The sequence below is a fragment of the Lagenorhynchus albirostris genome, chromosome 15, assembly GCF_949774975.1.
Source record: "Lagenorhynchus albirostris chromosome 15, mLagAlb1.1, whole genome shotgun sequence".
NCBI classification, from domain to species: Eukaryota; Metazoa; Chordata; class Mammalia; order Artiodactyla; family Delphinidae; genus Lagenorhynchus; species Lagenorhynchus albirostris.
The window spans coordinates 48,206,311-48,218,611 of NC_083109.1; positions in this window are offsets into that span (position 1 = coordinate 48,206,311).

Sequence of the window (12,301 nt, forward strand, 5' to 3'; positions counted from 1 at the left end):
GCGGCTGGGCCCGTGAGCCATGGCCGCTGAGCCTGCACGTCCGGAGCCTGTGCTCCGCAACAGGAAAGGCCACAACAGTGAGAGGCCCGCATATCACAAAAAAAAAAAAAAAAAAAAACATATGATGATAAACTTGAACTCATCACTTATTGACGCACTTATTGATCACCTACTCTGTGCCAGGCACTGTCTCCCTTATATAAAATGGTGTAGTGTTTGCATATGATGCATATGACCTACACACATCCTCCCTTATATTTTAAATCATCTCTAGATTAATTATAATACCTAGTACAATGTAAATGTTATGTAAATACAATATAAATGCTATGTAAATAGTTGCCAGTGTACAGAAAATTCAAGTTTTGCTTTTGGGAAATTTCTGGAATTGGGGGGGGTGTATTTTTATCCACTGTTGGTTGAATCCTCAGATGTGGAACCCAGGTTCACAGAGGGTTGACTGCAATCTTCCCTCACAAAAATCGATGTACTGTCCAGAAAAAGCCAAGACTCCTCCTGTTTGGGGACAGAGGTCACCTCACTTAAGCACATGGAGCATCTGTAGACTGTACCCACTGGAGGAAACTGCTCATTAGCAAGCCCTGGACAGAAGTGAAACTCCCAGTTAGTACTCCTTCCAGCCACTCACAGAAAATAGGCCTTCGTGCACAGCAGCACAGGAAACCCAGACCAGCCATACCACCCTTTACATTAATGGATTAAAAAACATGCTGAGGGCACCAACTTAGTTGTTAGGATTAAGCTTGGATTCAAATGCAGGTCTCTCTGTAAACGTCACTCTTTTAACTGCAACCTGTTGCTTCCCCAGGAAAATGCCAAGATGAGAATTTCAAAATTTGAAGTTTGAAACCTAATTATTTGGGTATTTTATATCTTGCATTTTTATGTCTCTTGTGTATCTTTTATCATGCCCTGAGGAAGATATCCTGCCCTAACAGTGATTATACAGAAAGAGGAACTAACGGATAAGTAACATAATTACTTTAATGTTTTTAATGAAGCCTTTTATAGACACTATAAAATAAGTACTAAAAGTACTAACACAGCACAATGAAGTCATTTCCTCTAATTCACAGCAGGTCAGGGATCAAAGCTGTGTGAGGATTTAGGCTTTTTGGTACCGGCATCACCTCTTTTTCTCTATACTACATGTATATAGTAATATATAAGAAGTACGTAAATATATGTTGAGTGAATAATTTTATCTGAAATTAAATCCCTGTGTTTGCAATTTATTAAGTGAAAAAAATCAGAAGGTATATTCTTTGTTTAAAAGTATATGCATAGGTAATCAAAATGCTGGAGCTGGAGACCCCAACCTCCATTCCCTGACAAAGATCAACAATTAGACAGGGATCCATGAGTGAAAACAGCTCTAGGAGAGCTCTGGAGTCCACCTACAAAGCTTCAGCAACACAGTGAAACAAAAAAACCTGAGAATAACTGCATAAAAAGAGTAGAAAGGACTGCTTCATTTTGCCACGACATCCCGTACTCCAGGATGGGAAGATCAGCAGCAAAAGAAATATAAAACAGCCAGAAAAAATTAATAAGATAGGGCCTTCCCTGGTGGCACAGTGGTTCAGAATCCGCCTGCCAATGCAGAGGTCACGGGTTCGAGCCCTGGTCCAGGAAGATCCCACATGCCGCGGAGCAACTAAGCCCATGTGCCACAACTACTGAGCCTGAGCTCTAGAGCCTGGGAGCCACAACTGCTGAGCCCATGTGCCACAACTACTGAAGCCCTCGTGCCTAGAGCCCATGCTCCACAAGAGAAGCCACCAAAATGAGAAGCCCACACGCCACAACGAAGAGTAGACCCCACTTACCACAACTAGAAAAAGCTTGCATGCAGCAACGAAGACCCAACGCAGACAAAAATAAATAAATAAATACATTAAAAAATTAATAAGATAGCATTAGTATCCTTACCTATCAATACTTACTTTAAATGTAAATTAATTAAATTCTCCAATCAAAAGGAATAGAGTGGCTAAATGAATTTTTATTTATTTATTTATTTTATTTATTTTTGGCTGCGTTGGGTCTTTGTTGCTGTGCACGGGCTTTTCTCTGGTTGTGGCGAGCAGGGGCTACTTTTCGTTGCAGTGTGCAGGCTTCTCATTGTGGTGGCTTCTCTTGTTGTGGAGCATGGGCTCTAGGCGCATGGGCTTCAGTAGGTGTGGCACACGGGCTCAGTTGTTGTGGCTCATGGGCTCTAGAGCGCAGGCTCAGTAGTTGTGGTGCACAGGCTTAGTTGCTCCACAGCATGTGTAGCAACTAGGGATTGAACCCGTGTCCTCTGCATTGGCAGGCGGATTCTTAACCACTGCGCCACCAGGGAAACCTTAGAGTTGACTTTTTTTGAAAAGATAAACAAAATTGATAAAACTTTAGCTAGATTTACCAAGAAAAAAAGAGAGAGTACTCAACTAATAAAATTATAAATGAAAGGAGACACATTACAACAGACAACCAGAGAAATACAAAAGCTGATAAGATACTATAAATTGGACAACCTAGAAGAAACTGGCATACTCCTAGAAGCATACAACCTACCAAGGCTGAATCATGAAAAAATAGAAAATTTGAACAGATCAATACAAGTAAGGAGATTCAATCAGTAATCAAAAACACCCCAACAAAGAAAATCCTAGGACCAGATGGCTTCACTGGTCAATTCTATCAAACATTTAAAGAAGAATTAATGCCAGTAATTCTCAAACTTTCAAAAACAAAAGAGGAGAGAATACTTTCACATTCATTTTAGGAGGTCACTATTACCCTTATATCAAAGCCAGATTAGGTCACTACAAGAAAAGAAAACTGCAAGCCAATATTCCTCATGAATATAGATGTAAAAATCTTCAACAAAATACTTGCAAACCAAATTCAACAGCACATTACAAGGATCATACACCATAATCAAATGGGATTTATCCCCAGGACGCAAGGATAGTTCAACATTGGATAGTGCAACGGGGATAGTGCACTGTTGGTGGGAATGTAAACTGGTGCAGACACTACCATTTCCACTATGGAAAACTGTATGACAGCTCCTCAAAAAGTTAAAATAGAGCTACCGTATCATCCAGCAATCCCACTTCTGGTTATACAGCCACAGGAAATGAAAACAGGGTCTTGTAGAGATAGATACCTGCACTCCCAGGTTCACTGCAGCATTATCACAACAGCCAAGACATAGAAACAACCTAAGTGTCATCAATGGATGAATGGAGAAAGGAAATGTGGTATATATACACAATGAAATATTACTCAGCTGGAAAAAAGAAGGAAACTGCCATTTGTGACAATATAGGCAGACCTGAGGGCATTATGCTAAGTGGTTGGCAATGGCTTTTAGATGCAACACCCAAAGCACCATCTATGAAAGAAGAAGCTAGTAACTTGGGCTTCACTGAAGTGAAAAACTGCTCTGCAAAAGACATTGTTAAGAGAAAGAAAACAAGTCACAGGGAGAAAATTTTTACGAAACATTTATTTGATAAAGGAATGTTATTGGGGCTTCCCTGGTGGCACAGTGGTTAAGAATCTGCCTGCCAATGCAGGGACACGGGTTCGAGGCCTGGTGTGGGAAGATCCCACATGCCGCAGAGCAACTAAGCCCATGAGCCACAACTACTGAAGCCCACATGCCACAACTACTGAAGCCTGTGTGCCTAGAGCCTGTGCTCCGCAATAAGAGAAGGCACCACAATGAGAAGCCCTCGCACTGCAACGAAGAGTAGCCCCCACTCACCGCAACTTGAGAAGGCATGCATAGCAATGAAGACCCAACGCAGCCAAAAAATAAATAAATAAACTAAAAATAAAAAGGTCTCTTATCCAAAATATACAAAGAACTCTTAAAACTCAACAATAAGAAAACAAAGAACACATTTTTTTTAAATGCGCAAAAGGGCTGAACAGAAATCTCATTAAAGAAGATACAGAGATGACAAATAAGCATATGAAAAGATGCTTAACATCATATATCGCTAAGGAATTGTAAATTAAAACAACAATGAGAGGGCTTCCCCGGTGGCGCAGTGGTTGAGAGTCCGCCTGCCAATGCAGGGGACATGGGTTCGTGCCCCGGTCTGGGAAGATCCCACATGCTGCAGAGCGGCTGGGCCCGTGAGCCATGGCCGCTGAGCCTGTGCGTCCGGAGCCTGTGCTCCGCAACGGGAGAGGCCACAACAGCTCCGCATCGGGAGAGGCCACAACAGCGAGAGGCCTGCATACCGCAAAAACAAACAAACAAACAAACAACGAGATGTCACCACAAACCTAATAGAATGGCCAAAATCTAAAACACTGACAACACCAAATGCTGGTTGTAGAGCAACAGGAACTCTTAAAGTGGCTGGTGGGAATGAAAAATGGTACAGTCACTTTGGAAGACAGTCTGGCTGTTTCTTACAAAACTAAACATACTCTTACCATATGATCCAACCATCACCTTCCCCGGTATTTACCCAAACGAGCTGAAAACTTATGTTCATGCAAAAACCTGAACATGAACAGCTTTAGTCATAATCAAAAAACAGGAAGCAATGAAGATGACTTTTAATAGTTGACAGAATACACATACTGTGGGACCTCCATACAATGGCATATTATTCATTAATTTAAAAATATGAGCTATCAAGACACAAAATGACATGGAGAAACACTAAATGCATATTGCTCCATGAAAGAAGCCACCTGAAAAGGCTACATACTGTATGATTCGAACTATATGACATTCTGGACAAGGCAAAATTATAGAGACAAGAAGATCAGTGGTTTGAGGGTTGGGGGTGAGGATGAAGAGGTAGAGTACAGGAGATTTTTAGGGCTGTGAAAATATTCTCTTTGAAACTGTCATGGTGGATACATGACATGACACATTTATCAAAAACCTACAGCTCTGTACTATACAACACAAAGAGTAAATACTAATGTAAATTATGGACTTCAATTTTCAGTACTGTATCAATAGTAGTTTATCAATTATAACATATGTACCATACTAACTCAAGTTGTTAAAAATAAATATTGCATAAATAATAAAGATTGTGTGGGTATGTGTGATTACAAAATATACAGAGATGTAATATTTAAGACAATATCATAAGCGAGGGGAGGGAATGAAACTCTATTAGGATAAAATTGATATATTTTATCAGAATTAAGGCAGTATTAATTTGAAATGAGTTATGGTAAGTTAAAAATGTATAGTATAATATCTACAGCAACCAATGGGGGAAAACTTTTAAAAAACTAGAAAAGCGACAAAGTAGTTAAAATGACATACTAAGTATTTGTTCAACACAAAATAAGGTGGTAATGGAGGAACAAAGGAACAAAAAAAACCATGATACACACAGAAAACAAAAAGCAAATTGGCAGCTGTAAATCCAACATATCAGTAATTGCCTTACGTGTGAATGAACTAAGTATCCTAAACAAAAGACAAAAATCGTCAGACTTGATTTTTAAAAAAAGAAAAGCAAAATCTGACTTTATGCTTTCTGCTAGAAACACATTTGAGATTCAGAGGCACAAATAAATAGAAAAAAGTAGGCTTCCAATTTTCCCCAAGATGGAGTAAATAGTAAATCTATTTCATTCAGTGACTCCAGCCAAAAACTCTGCACAAAATACAAAAAACAACTACCTAAGTACTCTTAAAAGTAAGCAAAAACAGTGTTGCAGAGATACATGGTGATTGCGTGAGTGGATAAAACTCAATAGAAATCTCATCTTTTGGACCAAAGCATCTATGAAAAGGGGTCCCCGCTGTAAAAGCATAGAGGAAATTACCATTTTCCTTTTTCTCTTTCATAGCTTAGCCCTGAGGACAATGGAAAATACCCCAGTCACAGAGCTGCAAGGTGGTGTAGGAGTCTAAAATTCTGATGAAAAAACTACGTTTCAGGCAAAAAACAAACAAACAAAAAACGCCAACCAACCAGAAAAAGAGACCTCTGAAGGCCAGAGTGTGTGTTTGTATAGAATTCAGAACTGGAGTGAGGTGGAGAGGGGAACCCCTTAATTCTGTGTATGTATGAAATGGCCCAAATTGAACATCAGAGAAGAAAATTACAAAGTTTGAAATGAAAAATACACTGGGTAGGATCGACAGAAGATTTGACATTGCAGAAGAAATGATTCATTATCTTGAAGATGTAGGAATATAAACTATCCAAAATGAAACACATCAAGAAAAAAAAGCTAAAAAAGGAAGAAGAATGGAGTATCAGTTAGCTGTGGAATAATTTCAAACAGACAAATACATATGTAATTGATGTCTTTGAAGGTGGGGGAAGATAAAAATTATAGAACGGAAAAATTAAAGAATAAATGGCTGAAATATTTTCAAGTTCAATATAAACTATAAACCCACAGATCTAAGAAACTAACCAAACTCCAAGATCAAGAAATATGAAGAATGGACTTCCCTGGTGGCGCAGTGGTTAAGAATCCGCCTGCCAATGCAGGGGACACGGGTTTGAGCCCTGGTCCGGGAAGATCCCACATGCCGTGGAGCAACTAAACCCATGCACCACAACTACTGAGCCTGCGCTCTACAGCCCGTGAGCCACAACTACTGAGCCTGCATGCCACAACTACTGAAGCCCATGTGCCTAGACCCCGTGCTCCACAACAAGAGAAGCCATCGCAATGAGAAGCCCGCGCACCACAACAAAGAGTAGCCCCTGCTCGCCACACCTAGAGAAAGCCTGTGCGCAGCAATGAAGACCCAACACAACCAAAAAAAATCAATTAAAAAAATTTTTTAATAAAATAAGGAATATGAAGAAAACAATAAGGTGCAACATGATCAAACTGTTTAAAAGTAATCATAAAAAGATTACTTAATTAAAAGCAGCTACAGGAAAAAAAAAGACCATTGTGAATACAGAAACAAGCATAAGCATGACAGCCCTCAGGAAACAGTACAAGACAGAAGTCAGTGCAAGAACACCTTTAAAATGTGAAAAGAAAAAAAAATGTCAGTCTAGAATTCTATGCATAGCAAAAAAATATTTCAAAAATGAAGGCAATATACTTTCTCAGTACACAAAAGCTGAAAGAAATCACTAGCAGACCTTGTACCAGAAGAAATGTTAAATCCTTCATACAGAAAGATAAGATATCAGATGAAAACTGGAACTATAAAAAGAATGAAAAACCTTGTAAATGGTAATTTATAAGGTAAATATAACATACTTTTTCAAATTTTTAATATCCTTAAAATAAAATTGAACTGTTTAAAGCAAAACTAATAAAAATGTATCATGGGGCTTCCCTGGTGGCGCAGTGGTTGGGAGTCCGCCTGCCTATGCAGGGGACAGGGGTTCGTGCCCCAGTCCTGGAGGATCCTGCGGGCCATGGAGCAGCTGGGCCCGTGAGCCATGGCCGCTGAGCCGGCGCGTCCGGAGTCTGTGCTCCGCAACGGGAGAGGCCACAACAGTGAGAGGCCCACGTACCGCAAAAAAAAAAAAAAAAAAAAAAAGTATCATGGTTTTAATAAAAGTAGAAATCAAAGTATGATGTTTTATGGTTCTAATATTGTATGCAAAATGGTATAATATTACTTAAAGATAGATTGTGATAAGTTAAAGATATACAGTTGACCCTTGAACAACACAAGGATTGGGTGCCAACCCCTGTTCAGTTGAAAATCTGCATATAACTTTACAGTCCATCCTCCGTATCCACAGTTCCACATCCATGGGTTCAACCAACTGCGGATCGTGTAGCACTGTAGTACATATTTATTGAAAAATGTCTGAGTACAAGTGGACCCACGGAGTTCAAACCCGTGTTGTTCAAGGGTCAACTGTATACTATAACTCTAAACCAAATGCTAAAAACCAAAGTGCCATATACAATAAATCAACAAAGGAGATAAAATGAACCCATAAAAGTACTCAATCCAAAGGAAGAGGACACAGAGAAAAGAGGAAACAGAACAGATGGACTAGAAAATATCAAGATGGTATATTTAAACCCAGTGACATAGATGACCACATTAAATGCAGATGCTCTGAAGATTCCAGTTTCAATGAGCTGTGATTGACTGGATAAAGAAGCAAGACACAGTCATACGCTGCCTACGTGAAACTTACTTGAGAAATACAATTTCTCCTAACAGTGTTTTGTAGTTTTCAATAGAAAGGTACTGTACTCCTTTTGCTGATCTGTTTCATGCATATTTTACTCTCTTTATGCTATTGTGAATGCAATTATTTCATAATTTCATTCTTGGATTGTTCATTGCTAGTGTATAGAAACACAGTGAACTTGATTCTTGTGTCCTGAGACCTTGCTAAACTTAATTATCCTCATTTTGGGGTAGATTTCTTAGGATTTTCTACCTACAAGATCCTGTAATTTGTAACATAATATAGTTTTACTTCTTCCATTCTAATTACATACCTTTCTTTTTCTTCATTTATTATACTGGCTAGAAATTCCAGCATAACCTGTATTAGGAGTGGTAAGAAGGGGTATCTTTACCATGTTACTACTCTTTTTTTTTTTTTTTTTGCAGCACGCAGGCCTCTCACTGTTGTGGCTTCTCCTGCTGCGGAGCACAGGCTCCGGACGCGCAGGCTCAGCAGCCATGGCTCACGGGCCCAGCCGCTTCGCAGCATGTGGGATCTTCCCAGACCGGGACACGAACCCGTGTCCCCTGCATCAGCAGGCGGACTCTCAACCGCTGCGCCACCAGGGAAGCCCCCATGTTACTACTCTTATATGGAAATCACCTGGTCTTTCACCATAAGAAGGATGTTAGCTATAGGCTTTCCAAAGACACCCTTCATCAGGTCGAGGTTTTTTCCTAGTTTGTTAAGGAGTTATTTGTTTTATTTTAATGAATGGGTGTTGGGTTTTATCAAATGCTTTTGCTGAATTGGCTGAGATGATTATACGTTTCTTCCTTTACTCTATTAACCTGATGTTTTACATTATTTTATTTTCAAATGTAAAACCATCCTTGCATTCCTAGGAAAATGGTCATGATTTATAATCTTGCATTAGTTATCTATTGCAGTGTAGCAAATTGCTCTAAAATTTGGCTTAAAAATAGTAAACACATTATTTCGCATTTTCTGTGGGTCACGAATTTGGGAGTGGCTTAGCTGGATGGTTTTGGATGAAGATCTCTCATGAGGTTGTGGTCAAGAAGTCAACCAGGGCAATGACATCACTGAAAATGGCAGATTGGCAGCAGCAAGGGCCTGTCCCTCCAGAGAAACACTGAAAAGATGAGCAGAAGCTATCGGAATCAACTTTGCTGGAACTCTGGAAAATGCTCAAAGGTATACAGCAACGACCATTCCTTTTTATATATTGTTGGATTTGATTTGTTAATATTTTATTAAGGATTTTTGCATCTATGTTCACGAGCGATGTTTGTAGTCTTTGCTTGTGATTGTCAGGTGTAATACTGCCCTTAAAACATGAGTAAGAAATTGCCCTTTCCTGGGACTTCCCTGGTCGTCCAGTGGGTAAGACTCTGCTCCCAGTACAGGGGGCCCGGGTTCGATCCCTGGTCAGGAAACTAGATCCCGCATGCATGCCACAACAAAGAAGTCCACATGCCGCAGCTAAAAATCCTGCATGCCACAACTAAGACCCTGTACAGCCAAAATAAACAAACAAATAATTTTTTTAAAAAGTTCATTCCTTTAAAAAATTGTTCTTTCCTCTATTTTTAAATAGAATTTGTGTAGGATTGTATTATTCCACTCATTTGCATTAAATGTTCAATAGACTTTACCAGTGAAGCCAGCTGCGCCTGGACTTTTCTTTGTGCAAAGATGTTAAATGACTGATTCAATGTCTTTACTTGATATTAATCTAATCAGACTTGATGCTACTTTGTCAGTTTTGCTAATTTTGCTAGGAATTCCTTTCATCCAACTCGTCCAATTTGTTGGCACAAAGTTGTGAATAATATTTCCCTTTGACTTTCTTTTGATTTCTCTAGGGCATGTACTGATGTACCCTCTTTCATTCTGATTTTGAGAGTTTATGTCTTCACTCTTTTTGTCTTGGTCAGTCTAGCTAAACATTTATCAACTTTGTTGATTTTTCAAAGAACCAACTTTGTGTATTTCATTGATTTCTCTATTTTTTTGTTTTCTATTTCATTGATTTTTGCTGTGATCATTACTACAGTAAAGTCCCCTGCATATGAATGAGTTCTGTTCCAAGAGTGCGTTCATAAGTCCAATTTGTTTGTAAGTCCAACAAAGTTAGCCTAGGTACCCAACTAACACAATCGGCTATATAGTACTGTACTGTAATACGTTTATATTATTGACACTTTTCACACAAATAATACATAAAAAACAAACACACAAAAAAACATTTTTAATCTGACTGTACAGTTCCTAGAAAAGTACAGTAGTCCAGTACAACAGCTGGCATACAGGGGCTGGCATCTAGTGAACAGGCAAGAAGAGTTACTGACTGGAGGACGGAGAGGAGGTAGGAGATGGTAGGGCTGAAGGATCATCAACAATAGAAGACGGAGGGCAAGCTGCAATTTCACTCACGCCTGACGTTATGGCACAGGTTCTGGTTCCTTGCTGGATTCAATTCTATCTACCCTCTTGATAAAACAATCCAGGGATGTCTGGGTAGTAGCTCTTTTTTTCTCATCATAGATGACAAGGTAGCACTGGATTGCATTCTGAACGGCTGCTGCAAGTTTTGTGTACTGTTCTACATTCAGGTTCTGTGCCTCAAAATCTTAGCAGTGCCTCCTCAAATAAATAAAATCCCCTTGCCATTTCCTGCATCATGAATCTCTTTAGTTCTTCAGTTACTTCTTCTTCCTCTTGTCCCTCTTCGTCCTTTCTCTGGGCCTCCAATTCCATCAGGTCTTCATTAATAAGCTCCTTGTGTTGCACAGCAAGGAGTTCAGTGAAGTTGTCCTCTTGCAGATCTAGCTCCAGCTTCTCACTGAGGGTCACTACGTTGCTGAAGACCTCTTTGGACCCCTCATCCACCTTCTCAAGTCCACGAAAATCATGAACAAACTGTGGGCAAGGGTCCTTCCAAACCCCATTCATGGTGACAGCTGTAAACTCACACCAAGTGAAGTCAATATTTTTTATGGCCTTGTAGATGTTATAGTCCTTCCAAAATTGTCACAAGGTTGTTCCTGATTTGTCACTTGCCTTTACTGCCTGACGAAAAGTGTGACATAAATAATTTTTCTTGAAAGTCACTATAACTCCCTTGTCCATAGGTTGGATGAGCAATGTAGTATTCAGTGGCAGATGTACTACTATGACATTGGGATGAAAGTCATCCATGAATGGGGGGTGGCCCAGAGCATTATCGAGCAGCAAAAGAATGTTGAATGGGATGTCCTTCTCCAAGAAATATTTCTCTACCTCCGGGATAAAGTAGTGGAAAAACCAGTCCTGGAAAATGGCCCGTGTAACCCAGGCTTTGGGGTTACTCTTCCACACAACAGGAAGAGAGCCCTTGGCTATGTTTTAAAGGGCTCTTGGGTTCTCTGAGTGATAAACTAAGGCAGGCTTCAGCTTCATATCACCAGAAGCATTGCCACCAAACAACAGAGTTAGCCTATCCTTTGCTGCTTTATAGCCTGGCATCAACTTTTCCTCCTTACTGATGTAACTTCGGTCTGGCATCCTCTTCCAGTACAGTCGTGTCTCATCGACGTTAAAAACTTGCTGGGGTAAATACACACCATCATCAGTAAGTTCTCGGAGTGTTTCAGGAAATTCCCAGGCAGCTACCATATATGCACTTGCTGCCTCTCCACTTACTTTTACGTTGTCAAGGTTGGCTCTAGCCTTGAACCGATGAAACCAGCCATGGCTGGCATTAAAAGATGTGCCCTCTGATTCTTCACCATGTTACTTCTTCAAGTCTTCATAAAGCCTTTTAGCTTTCTCTTGAATCAGCGTTAAGCTGAGCAGGACTCGACGCTGATGCTGATCCTGCATCCACACATTGAGGAGTTTCTCTATCTCCTCCATCACTTTTTCACGTTTCTTTGATATCATTGTCGACATCATCGTCACAGCAGCCTTCACATGTTCCATGATCTTGTCCTTGTTCTTTAGAATGGTGCCAATGGTTGAATAATTCATAGGAATGAGTGATGTCTGCCATCTTTTTGGCTCGCTCCACTCTCTCAATTATTTTCACTTTTGTTTCCATTGTTATCACTTGGTGCTTCTTAGCAGGACAAGCTACATCACCACTGCTTTTACGCTTGCTTCCCGACATCCTGGGC